Source organism: Teleopsis dalmanni, chromosome 1 (assembly GCF_002237135.1).
Source record: "Teleopsis dalmanni isolate 2A chromosome 1, ASM223713v2, whole genome shotgun sequence".
NCBI lineage: Eukaryota > Metazoa > Arthropoda > Insecta > Diptera > Diopsidae > Teleopsis > Teleopsis dalmanni.
Genome location: NC_051846.1, coordinates 209,616,899 through 209,623,743, shown reverse-complemented (window position 1 = coordinate 209,623,743; position 6,845 = coordinate 209,616,899).

Sequence of the window (6,845 nt, the reverse complement as noted above, 5' to 3'; positions counted from 1 at the left end):
ACAACAACAATTTAATTATATTAAAACAGTCAATCGAATTATTGAAATAATATTTATTTACGCATGAAAGTTTAGTTATAAATAATTAATACAATTTCGAAGAGCTTTCTTCTACATGACCGGTTAATTCTATCTGTTGGAATGTAATTCTCAAGCAGATGTACTAAACTTAAGAGTAAAATACTTGACAGCCTAATAATATATTATATAGTAATATATACCGGCTATAGGTATCATTTATATATAAACGATAAATAGTTTTTTTATAAAAATTAAAATATAATTATACATTTAACACATTTTTTAACTTAACTTTAATAAGTGTAAATTTTTATTTAAAAAACTTTTTATATATACTAATATTTAAAATTTTTTTTATAATTTTATGTGTTAAATAAACGACCTAAGCCCAGTAATAATCCAAAATTTATAAAAGATAAGGAAATAATTTATAAAGGCTTTCTTAAATATTTTAATTACAGTTGTAACAAAAACTATTATAATTTCGAATCTTATTAAGATTTGATGATGTGCTTGTGAATAATTTTATAATTATATCTTTTTTACCTACAAAAAATATAACTTCAAATTTCTACAGATTAATTTTATATAACAGATTCTTCAAAGTATACGTAATGTTAACACTGATATGTAAAAAGTATAGAATTAAAATGTAGAATAAAATATATATTGCTATAGTTTCATGGATTAAGATATATATATATTACAATTATGTTTATTATTTAATAAAATATTTTATGTTAAAGGAAAAATTTTTTTCTTGCATTTCTTACAATAAAAACTAACGAAAAATGATATTAATAACTTATATTATTATAATATTTTATATAAATTCTTTATGCATAGTAAAATGTTAGTAGACGTTCTATTAACGCCATCGGTGCATAGTATACACATAAATTTCCACTGCAGTCCACTTTAGAAATAAATTGTGCCCAAAAATGAATCGAGTTTTATGTTATAACTCATATACTTTAAAAAAACCGAAAAAAAACAATCGATGAATTGATTCTTCTAACACAACGCACTTCATAAATGTACATGTGAAAAGGGCACTTTTCTTTCAACTTTACAATTCAATAAAAAAAAACGACCTCCCATGTATTCCTGGAATTTTTCATATTTATGAAAACAAGTTCAGATAGAGAACCACTTCGGCTTAAGAAACTGGATGGTTACTAACACACCAATTTAAAAACTATATGTATAATTCTCTTAATATTCAAAAAATGTAGTCCTTCTTATTTTATTTTATGCCTTATCAGCTCTTAATTAATTATGCATAAAATGCGGTTCAGGGATTTCTTTGAACTTTTTTTCTTTGAACATGAAATGAACAAGTTAGGAACAAATTTATAAAAAAAAATAATAATAATCTGAAATAAATTGCTGATAAAGGCTTTTATTGTGTCTGTCGACTCAAGCAAAAATAACATTAATAGACATTATTGACCTCATGAATCGATAGATAGATAGATCATTACCTATAATAAAAAAAACTATGTTTTAATAAATGATAACGTAAGTTTAAATATAAAAAAACGACTAATTTCCAGTGAAACTGAAAGTAAATTCATAATAAACAAAAATACCCGTAAAAAATAATTTATATATTGCAAATTAATATATTCAAACAGACATCTTTGTAGTCTAGAGTCCATATGTGAAATTTATTCGACGTTTTTATATAGAAGCGGTTCGAACTAGAAGATGTGAATCTTACGCAGATCCCAATCGAAGTATTTTATAAAACTACGCATAAAATTAGCATATAAACTAACCGCAATATAAGAGTCTCGGTGTTGCTGTGAGGTTTTGAAAGTATCTACAGTCGGCATTTTAATACAATGAGATCGTGCTTAGTCGTCGCTACAGTTATCACCAGAAGATGAATTTTAGTAGTATTGATCTCCTAAAATAAAAACAATGGTATTCTAAGTATTAATTTCGAATGGACCTAATTTAAAAATAGATTCACTATTCAAAGTTTAAACACAGTGTCTGAAATTTACTGTAATTGATTTATTCTTTAACAACTTATCTTCCTTACGAACTAAAATCTTATTAGTGTTTCACGAGAATGGAAATCCTTTTTCTTCTTACAATCCCAAGTTATTTTAACGGGGATACTATTACCTTGCTTTGCCGATACATGACGATTCATTCTCATTCGGTTTTGGCTGAAATTGATCAGTTGTAGTAAATATTAAGTAGACCAGAGTAACACTGGTCTACTCCCAGACTGATGTGCTATGGTAGTCCGGGTGGTTTTCTCGTTCTTTGACGATATGTGTTTGGTGCATTATTTTCGAGTAGTTAAATCCAATTGGTGTTATTCACTTTACTTTGAAACTCAGCAGTTGTAGTAAATATCAAGAAGGCACTGATCTACAGTCAGGCTGCTACACTGTTATGAGATATAAAAATAATAGGTAATGTTTAAGGCATATGAATCTTTTAAAAGTTTGATCTGATTGAGAAAAATAAACATAGTATATATATTCATTGACGAAAAATTTTCAATTTAATCTGAGCTTAATGAAATTCAATTTATAATATATCCAGGGAAAAGAACAAAGTCTACACCATTTATAACTTTTGTATGTAACAAGCATATAGCTAGGAAGGGGATATCTTAAAAGATACAATGTTAAATAATGTATTTTTTTTCGAAATGCTGCAAGAAAACGTAAAAACGAAAATGTGTCGAGAATGGAACCTCGAATAACTGATCGGTTTTGCTCTATATGGTTGGGATCTATTCATACAAAACATTGGTAGTTTAGATTATAAAAAGAGCTTTGAAAGTAAAAGAGATTATCGAGATGAGTGATACTAATCAAGGATATTAAACTTCTTTAGTTTGATAATATTTTTTTGAAACAAATAGTAAACCAATCAGTTCGTAATGCCTTTCGTAGGGTACAATGTATTGTCATGGCCATATAAAATCTATTTCTCTTTTTGACACATTCCATATCTTAGATATTTGCATGTTTAGACGTTGGTAAATAGTTTTATATTTTTATGTATTTAAGTAGCTTTTTTTGTGCTAATTTTGTTTTATTTTTAAAATTTTTATTTTTTGAAGTGATCATTAATAAAAAATCTTCAAAATTAGACTGGCATCGGAAAAAAGTATTTTTCAAATTTTAGTTTCTTAAGAGATTTCGTCTTTACCGCAACACAATCCATACATTGTACTGCTGAATAAACTATTAACGACAGTGTTTACAAATTTTTTTTAGTAATTAATCGTGTGTATTTAAAATATTAATATTAATGCTCTGAAGTAATTAAAAAGGGGTCAAAGCTTACATTAAAAAGATAACCCGGTTTTTATTAATAATCAAAAGTTGTGCATTTTTATTGAAAAAATTAATGACATTTTATTGAACTATAAAACAGAGTGAGTTTTTTTAATTACTAATTAAAATATAACATTATTAACCGATTCTAATTTAATCATTCTTATATGCAAATAATATATTAATAATCTTTTATTTTTATATTAAAGCTTTTGGGAGTTGGTGGTTAGAGAAAATCCTATATGTTGTACTTTATACACTGAAGAAAACATACAATTCTATAGAAATGACTTAAAGTAAATTAAAACAATATTAAAGTAGAGCATGACAAAGTAACAAAAATTGTCAAATCTGATACTAATTTCATTAAAACAAATAATATATTTAATAATGCCTATATTTATTAACATGGGAGCATTAGGCAAAAATAATGTGGTATGGATGTGGAGTTATCATTATTAAGAATGATCAATATTTCAAATAATAATCGTGGCATAGACTAATTGACAGTAATTAAAAAGATAATCTTATTAAGGGTACAAACTTTTTTGGGTTAATTATATTACGATAGTTCATTTTTACTGACTAAAATCAGATTCTTCTTAGAGTATATTTAAGCTAACATGAATTTATTATAATTTAAATTTTACTATTTTTTTGAATATGTATACAATCAGTTAATTTTGAATTATTATTACAATGAATAACATTTATTATAATATACGATTCTGTTAAGCGAACGTATTATGATAAAACTTATTTTAGGTTAGATGGATTTGTAAATAAGCCAAATGATCAATTATTAAACAAAGAAATAATAAACCAATAATAATTAGTATATTCGGTTATAGCTACGGTTTAATATGTTTTTCAAACGTAAGGCATTCTTTATTTCTTTTAATTGCAAACCTTTTGGCAATCCTATTTACATGGGTATTCCCCCATATAAGAATTAAATTTACGATCATCAGAGAGTTTTTGAAAAAAATACCCGCTTTAATGACGATATTAACACTTTAACATCTCCAATACAATGTAGCTTTTAAAGTTCAACATAGACTAATTTTGATATTAATGTGCGATAATGGGATATTAAATTTTGCTGGCAATATGACCAGAATATATAATTAGCGGGAATTTAGCGTGTTTATTTTTTTTAACTTCTTTGAAGCTTGACATTAATTTTCACATGTTCCAAAAAATTTTTCTGCAATCCAAATGTGTGTTTATATATGTATATATATTGATGTGTATGTGTTGTATAAAAATGTGCGAACGATTTCTGGTACATTTCCATTATTTATATTGGGAAAATCTATTTCTGATACAAACAGCGACTACATAAATTCGCAATGTGGTGGGTGTATTGACGCATTTTTAAAGACAAAACAAAAAACTGTCGTCATATAATTTGTATATCACGTGAAAACCTACAATATGTATAAATATATATTGCCAATTCGGCTTAAAATATCATAAAATATTTGTTTTGACTAAAAAAATATGACAATCAAAGTCAAATTGATTTATGATCAGTTTTCATTTGTATGTATCTAAGTATACATACATATGTATATGTCTATAGATATTTTATTTTTTAAAAAGTATTTATATCGCATAACCGCAAAACTAATTACGATATTTCAATACACATATTATATATTGTAATTATAAAATATTTGTAAACCATAATTATTGATTGGTTTATGTGTAATCTCAATTGTATTTACATAACCGAATCTACGGCATGAACTCGTAATTGCGCGATAATTTGAATTTGATTATTCAAAGAATAGAACACCAACTTCGGAAGTGTGCACTTTTGTAGACACAAATACATACACATCTCAACTACGTCATCAACTTGCTATACAGTGTTTACACAAAAAAAATATGCCATGAGAAGTCCAAAGTATAAACACAAAAAACAAAAAAAAAAGAATTAAGGAATTTATTATTTTTTGTGTGCTAAACATTCGATTCACAAATACTAACACACGAGCTTGTGACGAGCCCCTCAACTTATTTATTTGCCTTCTATATGCAACTGTTTTATATACTATTTTAAACACATTAAGCACACATTTATGGTTGTGTACACTGTATATATATATATATATATATGTATGTAGAGTTGACTATGGAAAAGTAGTTGCAGAGGCAAAGAGGACACATGTAGTTTGCGGCGAATCAAAATGTGATGTTGTAACAACACCGAAAACGTGTGAAATCTGTAGAAAACGTGAGTAAGGAGGCAAAAAAAAAACCTTTACCCAAAAGCAAATAAAAAGAAACGTGCTCTGGCATGTGTATAACAGATTTTTAGTGTTTAGGCCTATGAATTGATAATTGTGAGTCTTGAATATACCCTACGTTACATACCATAAAAAGTCATATGGTGCGTTTACCAAATGAAAATTTTCGTTTGTCAATGGATATGTGTTAAAGTACACGTACACATCTGCAAATTTGAAGTATTTTATTTGTTTTAAAAATAAAAATGTATTTAAAAATGTTTTCATATTTACATTACACAGGTTTATGGTTCGAGTACACCTGTTGACACCTTTAGAATGGATCAGTTGAAGATTGGTATTTTATCAAACGAAGGACTGTTTACTTAACAAATAAGTTTTTAATAAATACTTAACACCGTTTATTGTTAAGTTTATCTTCTTTATTATTTCGCTTTTTTTTCTCAGAACTGAAGTGAAATACCACATATACAGGGGCGTGTACAGAGACTTGTTTAGGTTAATTTTTAATAACTAAATAAAAGTATATGAATATATTTCATTGAAAAAAAAATGGTTTGAAATTTTGACGTACTTGTACCATTTTAAGCAATTAAAATGATATTTATTTCTATGTTGACGCATAAGGCGCCTCATAATCATAATGAGCCAATTAAAGTGACGTCAAAGTTATTATTAGTATAATTTAAGATTATAGTTAATATTAGGAAAGTTTTTGAAACCACATATCAGCTTAAAAGTTCAGTACGGAGTCCATGGGCATCGCCAGAATACAGTATATTGATGGTGAAAGAAATATTTCCGCAGATAAAACTAGAGGAACAAAAGAAAACGTCAAATCAACTGAAATTTTCAATTGTATACAGTTCAGCTGCTATTTCTGTACAACTAGTTCACCTTACATTGCATTTAGGTGAGTCCAATCTTCTATAGGACCTCTTTATATTATGAAATAATAATTTGTATATAACATTTAGAGGAATCCACCGTCGCATATGCTTTCTTAACTACGTCCATGTCGGAATCTAAGAAAACTTTAAGCAGATTAGAGTTTTATACATAGATATATGTAATAAACTGAAACGGAATGTCATATTAATTTTCAATGTTTTTCTACATATAATTAGTTACTGCTCCACTATGAAATTTGTTAAGATCATTTTTAGCAAGTGATTTCTATTGTACACTTCTGAGATTAAGGGATTAATTTTGTATATTACAGACTCGTGCAACTAATAGCTGTGTGTAAAGGATTAACTTT